A 24658-nucleotide genomic window follows, 5' to 3' on the forward strand; every position below is an offset into this window, starting at 1 on the left:
GAATATTGCTAAACTTAGATATAAGCCCAGTTTCTTATTTCTTTCATTTATATGGCTCTCCCTAAAACAATTTGCCCCTACCCCTCTGCAGAAAAAATTCTAGTGCCTTCTTGTCTAATTAAAAAAAAAAAATTCTACTCTATTTATTAACCCATAACTTTGGCGATCTGCTTCCATCAAGATCACAGTGAAGAAAACCCTATGGGGCAGTCCTACTCTGTCACAAGGGTCACTATAAGTTGGAATCGACTCAACAGCACCCAACAACAACTTTAAGAATATCAGACTCATTCTACTTTGACTTGAACCCAATTGCTAACATTGTTCTCCTGCATGGCTAATATCTGTTTTGTTCCACATTTTTCTGGCATCGCCTTTAGAAAGTACAGTCATACACGGTCCAAGGAAACAAGGGCTAATTCCAAATGATGACATGTATATCAGTAACCTGGTAAATGGCCCCTTACGAAAGTGAATAAAAAATAATTTAATAATTCCTGAGCCCATGAAATATGAATTCTACAGAAAACAAAAACAAACCCACATGTTGTTCATCTATGCTGAACTAGTGCTCTGCCATTATCTTATTTGACCTAGAGGCAGCATTTGACAAAACTGATTATTCTTCACTTGGCTTCCAGGATGCCAGTCTTCTGTGATTTTTCTCCTACTTCATTGGCTGCTCTTTCTTCAACTCTTTTGCTGTCTCCTCCTCTTCTTCCTGACCTCTTAACTTTGGGGTACCCCTGTGCTCTTTCTTTAGTCCTGTACTCCTCCCTAACTCATTCACTCCCCTGGTGGTCTCACCTAATTTCGAGATGAGTACTCATGATAAATACCATTCATCAATGCCTCACAGTACAGATGGTATTTAAAGCCTTGAGACTAAAAAAAAAAAGTGGTAGAATTCTCACCTTCCATATGGGAGAGCAGGGCTTGATTCCCAGCCACTGCACTTCACGCATAGCCACCACCTATCTGTCAGTAGAGGTTTGCGTATTGCTAGGATGCTGAATAAGATTCAACAGAGCTTCCAGCCTAAGACTGACTAGGAAGAAAGGGCTGGAGATCTACTTCCAAAAATCAGCCAATGAAAATCCTATGCCAGTGCTCCAGTCTGCAACCTATTATGGGGACAGCACAGAAATGGGCAGCCTTTTGTTCCGTTGTGCCTTGAGGTCACTATGAGTCAGGGGCTGACTGGATGGCAGATAACAACAATGATGACAAAGTACTGAACACTTCCCAAATTCCTGTCTCCACACAGACTCACAGAACCAATGCCTACTTGACATCTGTACTGGGATATCTCAAACTTATTATGTCCAAAACCAACTCCTGTCCTGCTCTCCTACCCTCCCTTTTCAGCCCCCACATCAAAGCCCTGCTCCATTTGGAGCTCTCTCATCCCAGTAGATGGCAACTGTCTTAATCATCTGGTGCTGCTTTAACAGAAATACCACAAGTGGATGGCTTTAACAAAGAGAAATTTATTCTCTCACAGTGTAGGGGGCTAAAAGTCTAATTTCAGGGTGCCGGGTCCAGAGGAAAGCTTTCTCTGTCAGTTCTGGGTAAAGGTCCTTCTCACCAATCTTCCCCTGTTCTAGGAGTTTCTCAGAGCAGGGACCTTGGGTCCAAAGGACATATTCCCTTCCTGCTTCTTCATTTTTGGTGACAGAAGGTCCCCCTGTCTCTTTGCTCACTTCTCTCTTTTATATCTCAAAACAGACTGACTCAGATACAACCTGATCTTATACATTGAGTTCTGCCTCATTAGTAACTGCCTCTAATCCTGCCTCATAAACATCATAGAAGAAGGATTTATGACACAGGAAAATCACATCAGGTGACAGAATGGTAGCCGATCACACAATACTGAGAATCATGGCCTAGCCAAGTTGACACATATTTTGGGGGGACACAATTCAATTCATAACAGCGACTCAGGCCATCTTGGGGTCATCTGTGTCTCTTATATTTATATTTACAAAAAATATTTATTATCTTTTTTTAATGAACTGTTTCCTTCCTATAAGGATGTAAGTTTCGTGAAGGTGGGGACTTTTTCAGTTCCATTTTGTTCACGGATGTACCGTAAGAACTTAGAAAATAATGCTTGGCATATATGAGGCACTCAATTTTTCCTAAATAAATTAGTGAATATGTAGTAAGTTCAGTGAGGAAAGGGGGTTCAATTGACTTCAGTTTTATAAATAACAATTGCAAAAGCAAAGGGTGTGTCTGAGAAACATCGGAAGCAGAAGCACAGTTCAGGGTCAGGATATTATTAGCATAGCTAAGGCCAGTAGAGAGGAGTGAAAAAATGGAAGAGTACAGAAATACTATGATCTTAAAATTATGAATTCTTCTCAGTTGTACCCAAAGGCTCCATAAATCAAAACCAAGTCGTCAGGATATGCTCAAAACATGAATTATAAAAGAAATTAAGTTTCCTCTAGCAGTGCAAAGATGGAAATAAAAAATAGGAAAAAAAGCAAAATTTTCTCCATTAAATAAAAATTATATTTCTCCCTTGGGAGAGGATTTTACTCTGTAGTTATAGTACACAAGCCAAATATTTCTAGAAAAATCTGCTCCAGAAGGACATAGGTATTATATGGTTCTACAAAAATACATTTAACTAAAGAGTAAATCATAAACGGGTTATAAAATTTTGGAGCTGAAAGGGAGCTCAGAGCTCATTTAGTCCGTACCCCTCATTTCATAGGTAGAAAGCTTCAGCCACAGAGACGGGTGATTTGCCCAAGGAACACAGCCAGCAGCGAGCCATGACTTCTAACCAAATCTTTTTCCTGTCAAGAGCTCCTGCTAATTGGAACTTAACAAATCTAAGATGTGCTATGAACCAAATAATTTAAGCAGAATTTCTCCGACACTCAATCACTGTTTTTATGTCCCTTATTTGAGGATGGTGAGACTTTGTCTCACGTACTTTTGGACATGTTATCAGGAAGGACTAGTCCCTGGGGAAGGACATCATGCTTGGTAAAGTAGCGGGTCAGTGAAAAAGAGGAAGACCCTCAACGAGACGGAGTGACACAGTGGCTCAAGCATAGCAACAATTGTGAGGATGGTGCAGGACCCGACGGCTTTCTGTTCTGTTGTACATGGGGTTGCTATGAGTTGGAATCGATTCAATGGTACCTAACAATCACAATAATTTGACAATATAAAATAAAAAAGTAATAAATTATTACTAGTACATTTAAGTGATTCTTTTTTTCTTTTAAACCATAATGCTCTTGGCAGCACCATAAAACGAGAGAACTTTAGACTCAGAAGGAGCCTTGAGAGATAGGTTGAACTTGCAACCCAAAGGACACTGTATTATTCTCACCTTGGATATTTCAAGATGTCCTATATTCAATCACTGGCCCAATCACACAATTTGGAATTTCTGCAAACTGACCTTAAACCTGTTTTTCTAAGGGTAGCCATGGTAGGGAACAAAAATGATTCCTACCTAGCAATTCTAGTTCTCCCTTAACCAATGCAAAAATAGTCTACTTCCTCTTTCTTATTTTACCCTTTTTTTATGAAAAAAAAATCTCTTTAATCACTTTTATTTTAGACTGTACATGTCTGGGCCTTTGCTTTACCTGAGAATTTCCACAGTTATCTTTAGTGTAGTCATAAGGCTTTGAATCTATGAAAAATTTGTGAGACGTTCTGCCAGTTGCTTTGCTTTTATCTCTCATAAGCATGGATCACTGACATGGTGTCAGGCACTGTCAGGTGCTGGGGGAGTGGAAGTGCACAAAACGGAGAAGGGACCTGCGCTTGCCCACACACATACTCATGGAATTATGAGCATTAAACTTGTATAAAAAGCATGAATTGCAAATGCTCTTCTTTGTAAACATGGTTGATTATTGTTTCCTATGACAGTGGTGTGTTTAATGGGGTTGTTATTTTTATTTCACTGAGGATGGAGCTTGTCATGTTTATCTCTGTGCAGAAAATAGCACGGTGTTTTAGAATAGGCCCTCAATACACACATGTTAATTTGAAATAATTAAATGTACACTTAGACACCCACACACATAGATACATATACACAAAACCCAGCACTGTGTAGCAAAGACCAAATTCTTCTAGTATTATCCTCTGTTGTTAGAAAACTTGATGCTGCAATAAATAAGACTATTACCACACAGCTCCACATTATAAATAATAATTATACCAAGAATGTCCACTACTGAAGAGGGTGTGTTGATCTATACTGCCTTCTTAGTCTCGGCTTGTAGCCAAATAACTGGCCAAATTTTGTGTCTCCCTCATGAGAACATTATTCTGTTAAGGAACAAGTGATACAGAACAAATCCAAACATCAAAGTCATGTTAATAATACAATGTTTGGAATATTATATTTTTAAATCTTATTGAGATATTAGAAGGCTTTTATTTCTTCGTGATTTTTATCACAAAGCTTCAGCTATAGTCATACAAGTCCTTAATACTTACTTAAGGTTTAACGTTAATAATTATTTAATGTGCACATTCCAAGTGAATTTAAATTCAGAAATCCTTTCTGAAATGAGATTAAGCTATGGTTTAATAATCTTTAAGAAAACTGAACATAAAGAATTATGATCAAATGTTTTTCATTCCTTCCCTCATCTTTAATATTCTGAACACACTAAAGTCTTTCTGAGAAATGGTTTCAGCTCTCTGCATCCCACTGGTCTTCTGGGCCACCTCTTTGTTCCATTTTGTTTTTATTTCCTTTAAACCAGGAAGGGTTCCAGGAGGCCGAGTGCGTACAAATTCCAACCTCCCACCCACTCGCCCCCAGTAGGATTGGGAACCCTTGAAAAGACTGTGTGTATTTCCCCTCAAATCTTTGGTGTCATTCCAAATGTGATTAAACAAAGTTTCAGTTCATCTCATCAGTCTCAACAACCAAAAACTATGTCTAGGATTCAACTGAGTAAATTTGTAATGATCGTTTTAAAGATTATGTGTATCTCTTCCCTGAGAAAGAGATTGAGGTTTACCTCCAATCCAGTGTTAGCCCTTAGGGCAAAGAGGGCACAACAGTTCTAAGCAGCAGACACATGGTGAACACGACACAGTGCGTGGCAGAAAATCCAAACATAACAAGTGCTGGCTAAGCTATCTACCTGGGGAGCGACTACCTTTCTGACAAAGGGATAGCAAGGAGAGGAAGGTGGACAAGGAGTGAAGGTCCCTGTCTTCAAGAACATTAAAACCAAAGTTTCATTTCCATTTTTTAGTGTCTGGAGTTCAGAGTAATCTGAGAGGCACGAGTCATCTCTTATTTCATATTTCTGGCTCTGGGATCTGAAATGCTAATATTAATTCCTCATTGTTCTGGTGGTGTGGGGGAGCCAGGACACCTTGTCTGTTCCTACAGGAAGTTTTGCTTGTTTTTTAAATACTTTCTCACAAACATAGATAGTAGACTGGTACTTATAAAAACAGAGAATCAATCACAAGTGTGACACGGAAGCTAAAGCAACTTTTCATCAAAAACTTTCCCTCTTAGTTTTCTATTTTTTAATAGGGGTAAAGCTTAAATTCTCAAGCTATATTAAGTATAACAACAACAACTAAAAAACAAAGTAACACTGCTCAGAAAACAAAAAAGATTGTTATTTAAAACGAGTGGTAGGAAGACTAATGGATTTATAGTATCGCCATTTTTATCTTCTTTTGTATTAAACTAATCTTTACAGGAATCCACCATGTAAAATTCCCCTTTTAGGATAAGAGACTATACGCAGTTTGATGACAGCAGAAAAACACTAACTGCTGAATATTCTCTTTGAGGCTTTTGGAGTATCCGAGTGGCACAAACGCTTAAGCACTGGACTACTAGCTGAAAGGTTGGTGGTTCGAACCCACCCACAGGCACCTTGGGAAATAGGCCTGGTGATCTGCTTCCAAAAGAATAAAGCTTGAAAACCTATGGAGCAGTTCTATTTCTCACACAATGGGTCTCCATGAGTCAGAACTGACTTCACGGCAACTAACGAACAACAAACTGAATATTTTCTTTGAGGTCTTTGAGAAGGTTCTTTTCCTATCAGCTCTGGATTAGTTGTTCCTGTCGGATGTACTCAGAAACATGCACTGGACAAAGAAGATGTTTAGGCCCTCAGCCTCCAGGAAAAAATAATTCTTCAGGAGGAAAACTGACAAATACCAAACTTTCATTGCCAGAATATTAAAACTGATGTGAATTCACATAAAAATTAAAATGTAGGTTTTTGTCCATTCAGCCATCTAGCCAACTAATATTTAATACAAGGCTCTGCGCATACAGGAAAAATATTTGTTGGGTTTGGCTCTAAATTTAACGTATTGATTTAATGGCCACCTTTTTTCCAAGTTACACATTATATAAAGTCCCTTCTTAAAGTCTTATTTTCTCACGGCAAAGCAAAATAAAATCTAATGCAATGACATTTGATATGCCTAGAGTTACACTACTGGATCAATAAATAATATCATGATAAATAGAGAAAATATTGATCTTGTCAAGGATTTCATTTTACTTGGAAGCACGATCAACACTTGCGGAAGCAGCAGTCAAGAAATCAAACAACGTTATTACACTGGGCAAATCTGCTACAAAAGACCACTTTAATAAGAAGCAAAGACATCACCTTGAAGACTGAGGTGCGCCTGACCCAAGCCATGGTATTTTCAATCACCTCATATGCATGCAAAAGCTGGACGATGAATAAGGAAGACCAAAGAAGAATTGATGGTTTTGAATTATGGCGTTGGAGAAGAATACTGAATATGCCATGGACTGTCAGAAGAACGAACAAGTCTGTCTTGGAAGAAGCACAGCCAGAGTGCTCCTTGGAAGTGAGGATGGTGAGACTTTGTCTCTTGTACATGTTATCGGGAGGGACCAGTCCCTGGAGAAGGACATCATGCTTGGTAAAGCACAGGATCAGCGCAAGCAAGCAAGACGCTCTACGAGATGGACTGACACAATGGCTGCAACAATGGCCGCAAATATATCAATGATTGTGAGGATGGTGCAGGACTGGGCAGTGTTCCATTCTGTTGTACACAGGATTGCTATGAGTTGGAACCAGTCAACAGCACCTAACAACAGAGCCATGCTCCAGCAGTTGAATAGAAGCACAAAAACGTTTCCTTATATGATGCCTCAAGAAAGTTATGGTCACAGACAACTGGCCTCTCAAACCTAGACTAGTCACATAACAGGTGCTCAAAAATCTAATAGAAAAAGTACCTGAAAAACACAAATCAATTCACTAAAATACATCTGTTTCTAAATATGAATGTACTCTTTAATTAAAAAATAAAAATTATTCCCCCTCATAAAGAAATAGTGTTACTTGGTGATATACATTATGAGATTTTTATTGGGTGCCATCAAGTTGATTCCGAAGCATAGCGGCCCCATGTGACACAGCATAACTGACCCATAGGGTTTTCTAGGCTGTAACCTCGACAGGATCTGATTGTCAGGATTTCCTCCCATGGAGCAGCTGGGTGGGTTTGAACTACCAACCTTTTGGTTAGCAGCTGAGCACTTAACCATTGTGCCACCAGGGCTCCTATATTACATAATACCAAAATGATCTATGTAAATCCTTTAAAGTCACTACAAAGAAGACATAAACAAGAATGGCAAGGTCTTGTGATGCTAATGGCAGTAGGACCACTGTCTCAGGGAAGCCTTCTCTGATCTCCTGACTTACTCTGGACCTCCCTTAATGGCTCCTGTCACTGACATGAATGTCCATTCTTTTGTGTGGTTCTTGGATTAATGTTAGTCTCACACTAGACCACAAGCTCCACGAAGGCAAGGATAATCTCTGTCTTGCTCACATGGTTTTTCCACACCTAACAGTGGTAGCCATGTAACAGGTGCTCAATATATAGTCATCAATAAATGGATAATTAAAAACACAGTAACAATAACAAGAACAATTTAAGTGCCAGATCTCAGATTTACCATTTTGAATTCTTTGTCAACCAGGGTTTTGACAAAGTTTAGTCTGGTTTCTAGTAAGTTCCTAGGTGATGCTAATGCTGCTGGGTAGGGACCAATCTGAGAACCACTAGTAGAGCAGGTTCTTAAAATTTATTATAAGTAAGACTCGCCTGGGGATCTTATTAAAATGTAGATTCTGATTCAGTACATCTGGAGTGGAAATACAAATTCTCAGCAGGGGTTCAAACCAGAACGAACTGGCTCAAAGCCTTTTCATCAATAAAAAGAAGATAAAGGGAAAAAATAGAAAGCATCAGCTAACTTGAAATAAGACTCAAAGCAGTGCCATTACTATAGACAAACTGTATAGTATGTTGAAATGGATTACTTGCAGTTGCTATTATTAGTTATAAAGCTGGCTTGGGGCCTAGCAAGGTCTTAAGAAAACTATCTCAAAGATATCTAGAGCCCTGCCAAGTATATTTTTAAAGTGGTTGAAAACCTAAAAGACAAGATACTGAAGCTGAGCAATACATCAACCTGCGCAGTGACATCTAGTTATCTGAAGCTGGTTTCCAAACTCCTTTTGTTCTGCAACTTCATCAGTAGGACAAAAAGGTGGATTAGGCGTATGTAGGGGGAGCAAAACTAGTTCAAAAGTTGCTAAACTGAGGGTTTATTACAAATGAAAAATCATTTACTAAGGTCCCAAATAAAAAAAACCCATCGCCGTTGAGTCGATTCTGACTCATAGCGACCCTGTAGGACAGAGTAGAACTGCCCCATAGGGTTTTCCAAGGCTGCAAATATTTTCGGAAGCAGGCTGCCACATCTTTCTCCTGAACAGCAACTGATGGGTTCGAACCACTCACCTTTTAGTTAGCAGCTGAGCGCTTAACCACTGTACCACCAGTCATTAATTAAATGATTAATTAAAATCCTAGGTTTATTAGAAAAAAAGAAAGGAAGAAACAGAACACTTACTTTTAAAAGTCAGTTCTGAAGTAAAGAGGGACTTGGGAATGAGGTGGATAATCTCTTGGGTGGTGGAAAATAGGCTTAGGGCCAAAAGAAAAAAAAGACATGGTTTATGGAACAACTGTGGGGATTTGTTTTTATTTGTTCTGTAACATTTGATCCTATTTTCAGATGACCCATATGAAAAATTTAACACAGACCAATGTTTAAGGAATCTAAAAAATCACTACACAGACCTAAATGATAATTGTTTCTGCAAAAACAAATGTCCATTTAATGAAGAAATGGAAATTGGTGGAAAGATATGTTGGTCTATTTCTGTCCAATGTCCTTGGATACAAGTACAGTCAGTCTTGGGATTCTTGTGGGAAAGAGTGGGATTTGGAGAACTGGGGAGGAGAATGTCCTAGGATCTTGATTTGGCCTTGGTCTTTCCCTTTCTAGAGGCTGAGAGAGTGGTGGATTATCATGGGAGGGACCTACTCCAGGAGTACAAAATTTCTGAAGGACAAATTCAGCGTCACTGAAAACTTTATATCCCTAGCACTTACCACCCATAAAAACAAAACCAAACCCATTGCCAGCTAGTGAATTCTGACTCATAGCTACCCTACAGGTCAGAGTAGAACTGCTCCGCAGGGTTTCCAAGGAGTGGTTGGTGGATATGAACTGCCGACCTTTTGGTTTGCAGCCTAGCGCTTAAGCATTGCGCCACCAGGACTCCAGCACCTACCACAGTGCTTGGTAGCTTTATTTATTCTTTCTACAAACACCAGAGTAGCTTTTATCTGCACAGTATTGAGCTCACTAATATGGATATGCCAGTGAGTATGACAGACGTAATCCTTGTTCTTACGAACTTACATTATGGTGGGAAGACAGATAGTAAACAATTACACATAAATTGTTTAATCACAATTGTGATAAATATGAGGAAGTAGAAATTTAGCATACTCTGCTAACATTCAGAGGTACCTAAGCAATGGGCAGTTCAGGAAGTGATCTTACACTGAAATACAAAGTATAAGTAGTAACATTTAGCTGGGTAAAGTTGGAAGCCCGGGCCAGGAGAACATTCCAATGGAGTAAAAGATCTGCAAGGCGATGGGTTTTTTTACCTTTAAGATGTATCATTCTGCCCTCCATTATTCATTATAAACATTTTGTTTCTGTTTATTTTGAATAGGGTTGGATTCTGAAATTTTCTATTTCTGAAGGTACAGGGGTAGGGGTAGCCCCAGCTAGTACAGATGCCCTGACAAAAGGAGGGCAACAAGTTACATATTCTCAGACAGAATTGCCCCAAAGTCACCAATACTCAATAAAAGTCTTCTTCTAACGTATCTGTGAAAATCTACCCAAAGCAACCTTTCTGTAGAAGCGTTTAGAGCTTAACAGCTCCACCTAGTCTCCTGACACTAAATGAGGTAAACTGACTTCTAAAACACATGAACCAACCCTGACTTCTACTGGATTATCCTCCATATGATGTCCCAATTCTATGGTTAATTCACTGCAAAAATACCCATAGCTCTGGCTGAAAAGGTTGTATTTGGTACTGAATCCACAAAATGCTCATCACAAGTAGTGAGCATTGTTCTAGAATCTCAGTGTGCCCATCATCACCAATGAAAGGAAAAAAAAAGTTCAGTAATTTCCTAGGATGGAACACAAGTCACAACTGTTAGAGCCAAAGGCTTTGCCTACTTGGATCTATCTAAATGTGTGCCAGCATGCTCAAAACCTTTCTAGAATTCCTACTGAGAACTGGATTCTAAACTACACACAACAATTTCAGTCTTTAGTCAGAGGACCATCTCCTTTGGTCTGTTCTTTTCTCCTTTTCTTTTTCTCACTTCGATACTCCCCCTTTTCCTTCCTTTTCTCCCTCCTTTCTTTTCCTCCCCTTTTAACATTTGTTATCCACCTACAATGTGGCAAGCACTGGGGATAAAAAATAAGACAAGTCAGTCTTAGAAGAAAATACAACCAGAGTGTACCTTAGAAGCCAGAATGGCAAGACTTCAGCTTGCTTACTTTAGACATGTCATCAAGAAAGACCAATCACTAAAAAAAGGAAATCATAGCTGGTAAAGTAGAGGATCAGTAAAAACAAAGGAAACCCTCAGTGAGACAGACTGATACAATTGCAATAACAATGGACTCAAACACACCAACAATCATGAAGATGGCACAGGACCAGGCAATTTTTCATTCTGTTATACATAAGGTCTCCACGAGTCAGCTCCAACTTGATGGCAACTGATAACAACAACACAAAGATGTGGGCAGCAGGTTGGTGAACAAGGGGAATCAACAAAATATTATCTCTTTGTTTTGCTCTTCATCTCCTTGAACTGATTCAAACCCAAATGGTTTGTGTAAGACCAGCCCTTGGAAGGATTTATGCCAACTAGCCATTTAACCCCTGCATGTAGTTTGCCAAGGGGGCATGAAACTAAGCATGAGATTGCCAGGGAATGAAAACGAAAATGGTAATATACAGGTACCTTAACTCTCATAATCTGAATTTAGTAACGGAATAGATATGGATAGATTTTTTGATAAATTACTTGGTATACTAATTCTCACAACATGCAATTCAAAACACAAGAACCAAGCAGATTTGGGTATTAAGAGGTACTTGAATAAGCTTCCACATATTCATGATTTTCACCCATTATTTCATAAACTGCCCAGGCAGGGAACCCTCTGAAATTGTATGTGTCAGTGCATTTTTCTGGTGAGAAAGTCCATAGCTTTTTCCTAATCCTCAACAGGATTTGTGATCCCCCCAAATACTTAACCACCACACCAACAGTACACCAGCTGTTATGACTTCAGAGAGAAAAGCAGAAAACATCTGTTAAGGAAAGTAGCTGCAGAGAGAAAAAAAAATTAAGAACATGAATGAGTCAGCTTGTGGAGAAAACCTATCTTGAGTAACAGCCTTAAGGTTATAAACTTCAAAGAGAAAATAAAATTATGTGAGTCACCTTAGCAACACCAAGATAAAAGGTGGAAGTGAAAATTCGAGACTTCGTATCAAGAAAACCTTTCTTAAGCATTAAGGACTTTCACATCATGGAATGTGCTTTACCATGGCAACATGCAAAAAACATGTGAACAGATTAAATGAAGAAAACATCCAACAGAGTGGAAGTATGGTAATAAGGACTAAGCTTATCTAATAAATATTCTGTACCTTTCTCTTTTTTTTTTTTATAACTTTTATTAAGCTTCAAGTGAACGTTTACAAATCCAATCAGTCTGTCACATATAAGTTTACATACATCTCACTCCCTACTCCCACTTGCTCTCCCCCTCTTGAGTAGCCCTTTCAGTCTCTCCTTTCTTGACAATTTTGCCAGCTTCCCTCTCTCTCTATCCTCCCATCCCCCCTCCAGACAAGAGTTGCCAACACAATCTCAAGTGTCCACCTGATATAATTAGCTCACTCTTCATCAGCGTCTCTCTCCCACCCGCTGACCAGTCTCTTTCATGTCTGATGAGTTGTCTTCGGGGATGGTTCCTGTCCTGTGCCAACAGAAGGTCTGGGGAGCATGGCCGCCGGGATTCCTCTAGTCTCAGTCAGACCATTAAGTTTGGTCTTTTTATGAGAATTTGGGGTCTGTATCCCACTGATCTCCTGCTCCCTCAGGGGTCCTCTGCTGTGCTCCCTGTCAGGGCAGTCATCGATTGTGGCCGGGCACCAACTAGTTCTTCTGGTCTCAGGATGATGTAGGTCTCTGGTTCATGTGGCCCTTTCTGTCTCTTGGGCTCTTAGTTGTCATGTGGCCTTGGTGTTCTTCCTTTTCCTTTGCTCCAGGTGGGTTGAGACCAATTGATGCATCTTAGATGGCCGCTTGTTAGCATTTAAGACCCCAGACGCCACATTTCAAAGTGGGATGCAGAATGTTGAATTATTTTGCCAATTGACTTAGAAGTCCCCGCAAACCATGTTCCCCAGACCCCCGCCCTTGCTCCGCTGACCTTTGAAGCATTCTTTTTATCCCAGAAACTTCTTTGCTTTTGGTCCAGTCCAATTGAGCTGACCTTCCATGTATTGAGTGTTGTCTTTCCCTTCACCTAAAGCAGTTCTTATCTACTGATTAATCAATAAAAAACCCTCTCCCACCCTCCCTCCTTCCCCCTCTCGTAACCACACAAGTATGTGTTCTTCTCAGGTTTACTATTTCTCAAGATTTTATAATAGTGGTCTTATACAATATTTGTCCTTTTGCCTCTGACTCATTTCACTCAGCATAATGCCTTCCAGGTTCCTCCATGTTATGAGATGTTTCAGAGATTCGTCACTGTTCTTTATCGATGCGTAGTATTCCATTGTGTGAATATACCACAATTTATTTACCCATTCATCCATTGATGGACACCTTGGTTGCTTCCAACTTTTTGCTATTGTAAACAGAGCTGCAATAAACATGGGTGTGCATATATCTGTTTGTGTGAAGGTTCTTGTATCTCTAGGGTATATTCCGAGGAGTGGGATTTCTGGGTTGTATGGTAGTTCTATTTCTAACTGTTTAAGATAACGCCAGATAGATTTCCAAAGTGGTTGTACCATTTTACATTCCCACCAGCAGTGTGTAAGAGTTCCAATCTCTCCGCAGCCTCTCCAACATTTATTATTTTGTGTTTTTTGGATTAATGCCAGCCTTGCTGGTGTGAGATGGAATCTCATCGTAGTTTTAATTTGCATTTCTCTAATGGCTAATGATCGAGAGCATTTTCTCATGTATCTGTTGGCTGCCTGAATATCTTCTTTAGTGAAGTGTGTGTTCATATCCTTTGCCCACTTCTTGATTGGGTTGTTTGTCTTTTTGTGGTTGAGTTTTGACAGAATCATGTAGATTTTAGAGATCAGGCGCTGGTCGGAGATGTCATAGCTGAAAATTCTTTCCCAATCTGTAGGTGGTCTTTTTACTCTTTTGGAGAAGTCTTTAGATGAGCATAGGTGTTTGATTTTTAGGAGCTCCCAGTTATCGGGTTTCTCTTCATCATTTTTGGTAATGTTTTGTATTCTGTTTATACCTTGTATTAGGGCTCCTAGGGTTGTCCCAATTTTTTCTTCCATGATCTTTATCATTTTAGTCTTTATGTCTAGGTCTTTGATCCACTTGGAGTTAGTTTTTGTACCTTTCTCTTTTTTTTGAGTCACATAGTATTCAGGAATCAAATGAGACTTTCTTCAATAATATGTAATATTAAGTAATTTTAAAAGTTAAGCTTTATTTATTTATTTCACCCACCCATTTTTCCTCAAATGGCAGAGAATCTTCTCTACTCATTCTAGAGCTCTGGTTACAGGAAAGGTCAAAAGGAAAAAAAACAAACAAATCTACGTTACATTTTTTTCATGCTTAATCCCCACATTTTAAAAGAAATATGTCCCTGGTTACTAAGGCAAAAAGTGGCTCTTCTCAAGAATAGACCATTGTATTAGGTTGAAGCACTAGGCTGCTAACCAAAAGGTCGGCAGTTCTAACCCACCAGCTGCTCCACAGAAGAAAGATGTGGCAGTCTGCTTCCATAAAGGTTACACCCTTGGAAATCCTATGGGGGAGTTCCACTCTGTCCTATAGGGTTGCTGTGAGTGGGAACCAACTTGAAGGCAGCAGGTTTTATTACGGTGTTGGGAGCATGGCACTGAAGCCAAGGTACCTGGGTCTGAATCCTGGCTCTGCCAATTATAAGTTGGGTGACCATGAGCAGGTAATTAATCCTTCTGTTTTCTCATCTTTAAAATGAGAAAAAGGATAGCATCTCCCTCCACAGGGCTGTTGGAAAGTCTGTAATAGGTAATCTGTGGTGAACACTGATTGCAGTACTAGGTAGGAAATTAGTTTTTTTTATTAACAACAGTGATGGGAATCACATTTGGTAGTGTGACATGGAGTTTACTATTAAGAATAGGAATTCCTTAGTGTTTGGAGCCTTCAGTCCTAATTTGAGGTACCACACTAAAAAAAAAAAAAATCCTTAATAAAAACAGAAGAAGCAAATTTTGAAAGAATCGTTTTTGTATACGGGAAAGAAAAGGTATAACAACTGACATTTAATGTCATTGTGCCTACTAAGGGTCAGGCATGAAACAAGTTATCCTTCAACTGCCACATTAAACCTACAAGGTAGGTATTATCTTGGCTCTCCAGAAGAGGAAATGTGCAAAGAGAGATTAAATAATTATCCAAGGTTAGGAGGCCAGTAAATCGCACAGCAAAAATTCCAACTCTGGTCTGTCAGATTCTAACACCCAAGCTCATTCCCCTTCATGAAGGAAATCATGTTAGTCTCTAACAACTTCTTTTACATGAAATTCAGACTTGGCATCCATTGGCAAAAACATCTCCTTGGGGAGTTAGTTATCTGAGGACTGTATTCAGGGCAATCATATTTGTGATTTGCATATTCTAGCAAATCTGTTATTGAAAGAGAAACCCAGCATAAGGAAAGGTCATTCTAAAGGTTATAAAAAAAAGGACTCAGCTTCTGCCCATGAAAGAATATCTGGTATGGAACTTACTCTTCTATCATAAATAGCTAAAAATGGAATTTTACTAGAGCCACAGAAACGCTTTTATGTTACACTCTTGATTATATCTATTTTTCATTTGATGCTAAATTCTTGCGTGGAGAATATAATCCCTAATTTTTACACCCTTCCTGTCTCCTTTAGGGGAATCTGGATGTAATTTCCAGGAACTCAGTGCAGTAAAACAGCAAGAACCTTCTGTACTGAGAACTTCAATCTTGGGAAACTTATACTGAATTAAAATAGAAAGACAGCGACTGCTGACTTCCTTTTCATTGTTCTTGTTCAAATTAATTTGGTCAAGATATTTAACTATTAATCATTTCTTGCCCCTAGAACATGCTCAGGATCTCCCTTCTCTGAGGTTTCAGCAAAATGTTTTGCTTTATTGCAGATATGCCCACAAAGAGGATTAATTTCCCTATGACTGGTTCAAATGTTCACTGTCTTTTTTATTTATATTTCAGGCCTCCTCATCCAGCTCCCATAGTGTTTTCAGAGGAACAGAAAATACTTTAGATGAACTTTAGGAAAAACATCTCCACAGGAACCTAAAGCCTCTTCCCAATCGATGGGACTAAAGCCTTAGTTTGGCCAACTCACTCACTCTTGATGCTAAGACATATGCAGACATAGTGGGCTGGTCTCAAGTTTTAGCTCCTTTATGAGATTCTGAATTATGACATGGTTTCACATCAGCCTGAGTTCTGTGGCTCAAGTTCCCTGAGCTTCTTCATCTCATCAACTACTGCCCAACTACTTCTCTGTTTTCTCCTTTACCTCCATTTCCTCATCACAAATCTCCCAGTTTCCTGTCTCTAGTTATTACACTCCAGCCGCTCCTTGGGAGAGAGATGTGGCAGCCTGCATCACGATATGTCTGATGAGTCTGATGTGGGTATAAGAGAGAAAAGTCAAGATGACTTCAAAATTTCTAACTTGACAAACTGAAAGGATGGAGTTGCCATTTGCTAATGCAAGAGGGGAGGGGTGCTATAGAAAGAGGAGGTTTGAGGAGGTGAGGGCATGAGGAGTTTGGTTACAGACATGTTAAATCTGAGACGTCTATTAAATGTCTAAGTGGAGGGGCTCAGTAAACTGCTGGATATGCTAGGCTGTATACCTGCATTGGTATACTAGCATTATACACCCCACGATGTTGGATACACTAGCCTGGAAGTTTGGGGCTCTATTTTTTTAAAAGAAACGTGCAAAAATATTATATAGACACTTATTTAAGGGCAACACATTCTGCCTTCAAAAATATATCCAGATTCCAACGATTTCTCACCATCTCCATTACTACTATCCTGTTCTAAGCCATTCTTGTCTCTCAAATACATTATTATAATAATATCTTCCTATCTGCTCTCCCTGCTTCTAGCACACTGACCTCTACAGATCAGTCTCAACCCAGCAGCCAGAATGATTCTATAAAAATAGTGGGTTTTCACTCTTATTTAACATTGTGCTAGAAGTCCTAGCCAGAGCAATTAGGCTAGACAAAGAAATAAAGGGCATCCGGATTGGCAAAGAGGAAGTAAAATTATCTCTAATTGCAGATGACATGATCTTATACACAGAAAACCCCAACGAATCCTCCAGAAAACTACTGAAACTAATAGAAGAGTTTGGCAGAGTCTCAGGTTATAAGATAAACATACAAAAATCACTTGGATTCCTCTACATCAACAAAAAGAACATCGAAGAGGAAATCACCAAATCAATACCATTCACAGTAGCCCCCAAGAAGATAAAATACTTAGGAATAAATCTTACCAAGGATGTAAAAGACCTATACAAAGAAAACTACAAAGCTCTACTACAAGAAATTAAAAAGGACATACTTAAGTGGAAAAACATACCTTGCTCATGGATAGGAAGACTTAACATAGCAAAAATGTCTATTCTACCAAAAGCCATCTATACATACAATGCACTTCCGATCCAAATTCCAATGTCATTTTTTAAGGTGATAGAGAAACAAATCACCAACTTCATATGGAAGGGAAAGAAGCCTCGGATAAGTAAAAAAAGCATTACTGAAAAAGAAGAAGAAAGTGGGAGGCCTCACTCTACCTGATTTCAGAACCTATTATACAGCCACAGTAGTCAAAACAGCCTGGTACTGGTACAGCAACAGACACATAGACCAGTGGAACAGAATTGAGAACCCAGATATAAATCCATCCACATATGAGCAGCTGATATTTGACAAAGGCCCAGTGTCAGTTAATTGGGGACAAGATGGTCTTTTGAACAAATGGTGCTGGCATAACTGGATATCCATTGGCAAAAAAATGAAACAGGACCCATACCTCACACCATGCACAAAAACTAACTCCAAGTGGATCAAAGACCTAGACATAAAGACTAAAATGATAAAGATCGTGGAAGAAAAAATAGGGACAACCTTAGGAGCCCTAATACAAGGTATAAACAGAATACAAAACATTATCAAAAATGATGAAGAGAAACCAGATAACTGGGAGCTCCTAAAAATCAAACACCTATGCTCATCTAAAGACTTCACCAAAAGAGTAAAAAGACCACCTACAGACTGGGAAAGAATTTTCAGCTATGACACCTCCGACCAGCCCCTGATCTCTAAAATCTATACGATTCTGTCAAAACTCAACCACAAAAAGACAAACAACCCAATCAAGAAGTGGGCAAAGGATATGAACACACACTTCACTAAAGAAGATATTCAGGCAGCTAACAGATACATGAGAAAATGCTCTCGATCATTAGCCATTAGAGAAATGCAAATTAAAACCACGATGAGATTCCATCTTACTCCAATAAGGCTGGCATTAATCCAAAAAACACAAAATAATAAATGTTGGAGAGGCTGCGGAGAGATTGGAACTCTTATACACTGCTGGTGGGAATGTAAAATGGTACAACCACTTTGGAAATCTATCTGGCGTTATCTTAAACAGTTAGAAATAGAACTACCATACAACCCAGAAATCCCACTCCTCGGAATATACCCTAGAGAAATAAGAGCCTTCACACAAACAGATATATGTACACCCATGTTTATTGCAGCACTGTTTACAATAGCAAAAAGCTGGAAGCAACCAAGGTGTCCATCAATGGATGAATGGGTAAATAAATTGTGGTATAGTCACACAATGGAATACTACGCACCGATAAAGAACAGTGACGAATCTGTGAAACATTTCATAACATGGAGGAACCTGGAAGGCATTATGCTGAGCGAAATTAGAGGCAAAAGGACAAATATTGTATAAGACCACTATTATAAGATCTTGAGAAATAGTATAAACTGAGAAGAACACATACTTTTGTGGTTACGAAGGGGGGAGGGAGGGAGGGAGGGAGGGAGAGGGTTTTTTACTGATTAGTTAGTAGATAAGAACTACTTTAGGTGAAGGGAAGGACAATACTCAATACACAGAAGGTCAGCTCAAATGGACTGGACCAAAAGCAAAGAAGTTTCCGGGATAAACTGAATGCTTCAAAGGTCAGCAAAGCAAGGGCGGGGGTTTGGGGACTATGGCTTAAGGGGACTTCTAAGTCAATTGGCAAAATAATACTATTATGAAAACATTCTGCATCCTACTTTGAAATGTGGCATCTGGGGTCTTAAATGCTAACAAGCGGCCATCTAAGATGCATCAATTGGTCCCAACCCACCTGGAGCAAAGGAGAATGAAGAACACCAAGGTCACACGACAACTATGAGCCCAAGAGACAGAAAGGGCCACATGAACCACAGACTTACATCATCCTGAGACCAGAAGAACTAGATGGTGTCCGGCCACGACTGATGACTGCCCTGACAGGGAGCACAATAGAGAACCCCTGAGGGAGCAGGAGATCAGTGGGATGCAGACCCCAAATTCTCATAAAAATACCAGACTTAATGGTCCGACTGAGACTAGAGGAATCCTGGCGGTCATGGTCCCCAAACCTTGTGTTGCCCCAGGACAGGAACCATTCCCGAAGACAACTCATCAGACATGGAAGGGAGTGGACAAAGGGTTGGAGAGAGATGTTGATGAAGAGTGAGCTAATTCTATCAGGTGGACATTTCAGACTGTGTTGGCATCTCCTGTCTGGAGGGGAGATGGGAGGGTAGAGAGGGTTAGAAACTGGCAAAATTGTTACGAAAGGAGAGACCGGAAGGGCTGACTCATTAGGGGGAGAGTAAGTGGGAGTATGGAGTAAGGTGTATATAAGCTTATATGTGACAGACTGACTTGATTTGTAAACGTTCACTTAAAGCTCAATAAAAATTATTAAAAAAAAAAAAAATAGTGGGTTTTTCCTCTGGTCAAAATGCCCCAAAAATTCTCCACCTCATGTGGGGAAAAACTCAACATTTTTACAAAATGTCCTACAAGGCCTTATGCAATCTGCCCCCCTGCCACCCTAAAACACACCTCCCTATCTCATAGCCTCTCCTGCACTCTCACTTTGCTGTAACCACACTGGCTCTTCTTGCCATTTCTTAAACGTTCCAGGTTCACTCCTGCCTCAGGACCTCTGCGTTTACTGTACTCTTTGCTGGGAATTCTTCTCTCCCTGGTATCTGCCCGGCTCAATCTCTCATCTTCTTCAGGTCTTGCTGAAACTTATCCAGATTTCAACCACTTTCATGAGCTGTCACTACCACTCTGGCCCAAGCCTTCACCATCCTCTAGCTTGGATAATACTGAATTTAATATCACAACCCCTCCCTCACCACCACCCCGACATTCCCTTTCCTCCTGCCCTCTCTTATTTTTTTCCAAAGCACTTACCACCTTTGAACATACTATACATTTTAGTTACTTCTGTGTTTCTTTTCTGTCTCTTCCCACTTAAATGAGATTTTTGCGCAGGCAGGGATTTTTGCCTGTTTTCAACACTGCTTTTTTTTTGTCCCTAAAGTCTAGGAGGGTGCCTATATTTGCCATTCAATAGATACTTGTTAGATGAATGAGTAAAGTAGGAGGAAACAGAACCTATGTGGAAAAGTTATATAAATTGAGATAAGCAAAGGAATAAATGGGGCTAACTGGTGAGTCGAGAGCCTGGAAGCACACGGACAGACTAAGGTACCAGATACAAAATGCTTCAACTTAGTATGCAACAACAGGCTTCAAACTGCAACCTGTGGATTGGTCATGCCATGGGGATGAGAAAAATAGGATAGTAAGTCAGGTTTTGATTAGACATATGCTGTCCGAAGGCAGGTACGAGATGAGAAAGTCTGCTGCTGCCCTGCTGGGAGCCTAAGGTGGCTACTCCTTCAGCAGCCAATGTCTCTCACTGAGCCAGCAGAGAGTGCCATGTGCTTCTGGATGGGAAATACACGGATTGGTATTACATTAGAAACTGCCAATTGCAGAACCTATAAATTGGCCTTAGCCAGTCTCCTAAAATTTTGTAGGACCCCTGGAGGGACATAAAACTCAGTGTAGGCTAGAGCAGTGGCTCTCAACCTTGGCTGCCACAAAATCACCTAGAGGGCTTTAAACATACTGATGCCTGGGTCCAATTACATCAGAATCCCTGGGTGGGATCCAGGCACAAGGGTTTTTTAAAAAGGTTCCAAGGAGATTCCAACATGCAACTGAAGTTAAGACCTACTCCCATAGAAACATCTTGCTTCCTCTTCTTGTGATAAAAAGTACACCTACAATACCAAATGAAATCTAAAGAAAAAACCAGAGCTTTTTCTGGGCCTACAAAAGGCAGGGTTCACTTACTTTAAAATGAGACACAACTCTATGAATTTATACTAAACATCATATCATATGCCCTGGTAGCATTAGCAGTTAAGAGCTATGTCTGCTAACCAAAAGGCCGACAGTTTGAATTCACCAGGCGCTCCTTGGAAACCCTATGAGGCAGTTCTACTCCGTCTTACACGGTTGCTATGAGTCGAAATCGACTCGACAGCAATGGATTTGCTTTTTGGTTTATCATACCCGTGGTTAATATCTACCCTGGGTCCCAGCCCACCCTAATCACTAGATCAGGTGTGACAAGCTACACAGCCCTTGGCCCACCCTCTCATGGGAAGAGCATGCTGCTAGGATGACATTAACTGCAGTGTCCTATTCTGGAAGCCTGTGGTTATTTTCATATGCAGTCCAAGATCAGCACTTTCCCTACCTGCTCTGTTCGCTCCTTCACTCCCCTGGGTTATTTATACTCTCATCTATCTCCCTGCCCACACTGCACATTCTGTAAGGGGAGACTCTTTGTTGCTCCTTTTGGCTCTCGGAGCCCTGTGCCCCTCCCCTGACCTAGCTGTCTGGGCAGTAATGGTTTTACTTGACAGGGAGCTCCACGTGTATCGCAGTGATTTACCTCCATTCTTCTGCATGCAGATGTTGCTTTGAACATCAGAACTGTGGTTCTGATGGGGTCCATTTTTATTTGATAGGTGTTTTACTTTAAAGAAGCCCTGGTGGTGGTTAAAGGACTGGGCTGCTAACCGAAAGGTCAGCAGTTCAAACACTCCAGACTCTCCTCGGGAGAAAGACGTGGTACCCTGCATCTGAAAGGATCTACAGCCTTGGAAATCCTATGGGGGCAGTTCTGTTCTATGCTACAGGGCTACTATGAGTCAGTTGACTCAACGGCAATGGGTTTGGTTTTATTTTTTGGTATAGGGTCACTATGAGTCGGAATTAACAGCAGTGGGTTTTGGGGGAGTTTTATTTCAGAATGACAGTGATGATTGATCTTAGCAAAGATCTCCTTATGTATAGAGGAAAACCCCACCTCCATCACCATAGTAGCTAATGCTTACGTGCTTAGGAGGTGTCAGGCACTTCTCTAAGCATGTACAGTGAAACCTCTGAAAGCTGGAACTCGCTGGGACTGCCTTGTTTCTGCAAGTCTCCCAAGTTTTCTGCTTTTGACAGGGTGCCGTCTTACCATTTTTCTACCACTCATTTTAGTGGACAATATTTGAGTTTTCCTTCTCTAACAGGTTTCTGCCTTAGCACAGGTTCCTTCTTTCACAGGTTTTACTGTATTATCTTAATCTCCAAACATCCCTAAGCTCTTGAGCAATTGAGACTTTGTTGTTGGGGGCCATCTAGTTGATTCCTACTCAAAGCAACCCCATGTGACAGAGCAGAACTGTCCCATAGGGTTTTCTTGGCTGTAATCTTTTTTAAAAAATAATATTTTATTGTGTTTAGTTTCCCATTCAACAATTTCTACACAAATTGTTCAGTAACATTGGCTACATTCTTCACAACGTGTGAGCATTCTCATTATTTCCTTTCTGGCTGTTTCGTTTTCATTCATCTAGTTTACCTGCCCTACTGTTGACTTTTGAGAATTCCTTTTTTTTTAATTTTATTGTTGAGAATATACACAGCAAAACATATACCAATTCAACCATTTCTACATGTACAATTCTGTTGGAAAAAATTGCCCATTTCAGCATACTATATGCTCCTTGGAAACTCTATGGGGCAGTTCTACTCTGTCCTTTGGGTCACTATGAGTTGGAATCAACTCGACAGCAACAGGTTTGGTTTTGTTTTTGATATACGTACATATTTTTAATAAACATTTTAAAGTTTATCGCTTAGTATGAAAGATAATGATATACTTGCTCACTTTTTATATCAACAGCTTAGTTGTGGAAAGAGAATGAGGATTTCTTTAATCTTGTTGATAGGTGATTCTAATGTAAAAATAGTGATGGTGCTTAGGTATAATCTTTTTAAAAATGAGGACATGGCTGCCTGTTTTTAAAATGTAGTGATTCTACCAATTGCCTCATCCCCACTAAATAACATGCCTTAGTTTGAGGATGAGACAGTGACAGATGGGAATAACTATTTTAAAACTGTATGGAGGTTAAGAATTTTCTAACTCTTTTTCAGATTCCATTCCAGCAACAACTATATTTTAAAACAGGCTTCATTCCAAGGTATCCAAGCAAACACAGCCAAATACATTAATTTATATATCAAGGCCTTAGACTGTTTTCAAATGCTATACTTACACTGCTTATGATGTCACATGAGTAACTCTGATTCAGCTTAATATGTCAACAGGAAGAGGCCTGGCAGAAACATAAAATTTCTAAGCAAACTAATTCTGAGACGCAAGCAATTCCATTACCAGAAATGCTAGTAAACCAAACAGTAGTGTGGCCAAAGGGTATCAAGGAAAACCACTGTTTTCAAGATTTCTGGTTTTCTCATATAAGGAACCTATTCTGCTCTTATTTGGATGTGGTTCAAGGCGGGCTTTTGGAAAGCATGGTCTATTTCAGTTAAAAAAAAAAATCTCAGTACAGATGAGGAAATATAAAGATGCTTCCAGTCTTATGCTTACATTCCTGAGATTCTCTGTAAATCCATGTCTGCTGTTTAACATGAATAACATACCTCATTGCTTCACCTAAAACATTTCAGATTTTGCTATAAAATGTTCTAATGTGCTGTGGTTCTTCGTGTATGGCCCCAGTTTGGGTCTTAAAAAAAAAATGTTCTTTCTATTAAGAAGAGGTCCTCCTTTCTTCGATCAAGTAGACACTTGAGATTATGTTGGCATCTCCTACCTGGAGGGGAGATGAGAGGGCAGAGGGGGTTAGAAGCTGGCGGAATGTACACGAAAAGAGAGAGTGGAGGGAAGGAGCAGACTGTCTTATTAGGGTGAGAGCAATTAGGAGTATATAGCAAGGTGTATATAAATTTTTATATGAGAGACTGACTTGACTTGTAAACGTTCACTTAAAGCACAATAAAAATTTTTTTAAAAAAAGAAGAGGCCCTCCTGCAAATTTTCCAGAAACAGACTGTCATCGTACTAAGCATCTTCTGAACCACAACGGCCACTACTTATACTGGGTTCACAACCAAAGTCAGGCAGACCATTCATAAAGGATGGGGTTGCTCCAACTTAAGACACTAACATCATTATGAATATAATTTTTATACATAACTTAAGGTAATTTGTCCAGACTAATTTTCTTTTCTGTGAAATGATTACAATTGTTTTGCACTTACAGTGTGAGACGAAGTCCTTAGTCCAAAACAATATATGCCAACAGTAAAACTAATTTAAAAGATACTTCCGCTATTACCTTGTACGTATATATTACTATATCTAACATCTGCATTCGAGAACTTTAAGTTTAGTCAAAAGCAGCCATATTAATATAAAAA

The 24658-nt window shown here is 39.7% G+C and overlaps 1 protein-coding gene across 4 annotated transcripts in view; it reads right to left on the bottom strand.

The window, feature by feature from the left end:
* The window catches only part of LRRC8C (leucine rich repeat containing 8 VRAC subunit C), a 115310-nt gene that overhangs the window by 63345 nt on the left and 27307 nt on the right, over positions 1-24658 (bottom strand). The window contains exon 3 of one of the 4 annotated variants that reach the window (XR_010321468.1): positions 18883-24051. The exons of the other annotated variants lie outside the window; for them this stretch is intronic. The gene's annotated coding sequence lies outside the window, so the exon portion shown is untranslated. Of the gene's footprint in view, positions 1-18882; positions 24052-24658 lie in introns of those variants that run through there. 4 annotated transcript variants of the gene reach the window in all.

Source organism: Loxodonta africana, chromosome 3 (assembly GCF_030014295.1).
Source record: "Loxodonta africana isolate mLoxAfr1 chromosome 3, mLoxAfr1.hap2, whole genome shotgun sequence".
NCBI lineage: Eukaryota > Metazoa > Chordata > Mammalia > Proboscidea > Elephantidae > Loxodonta > Loxodonta africana.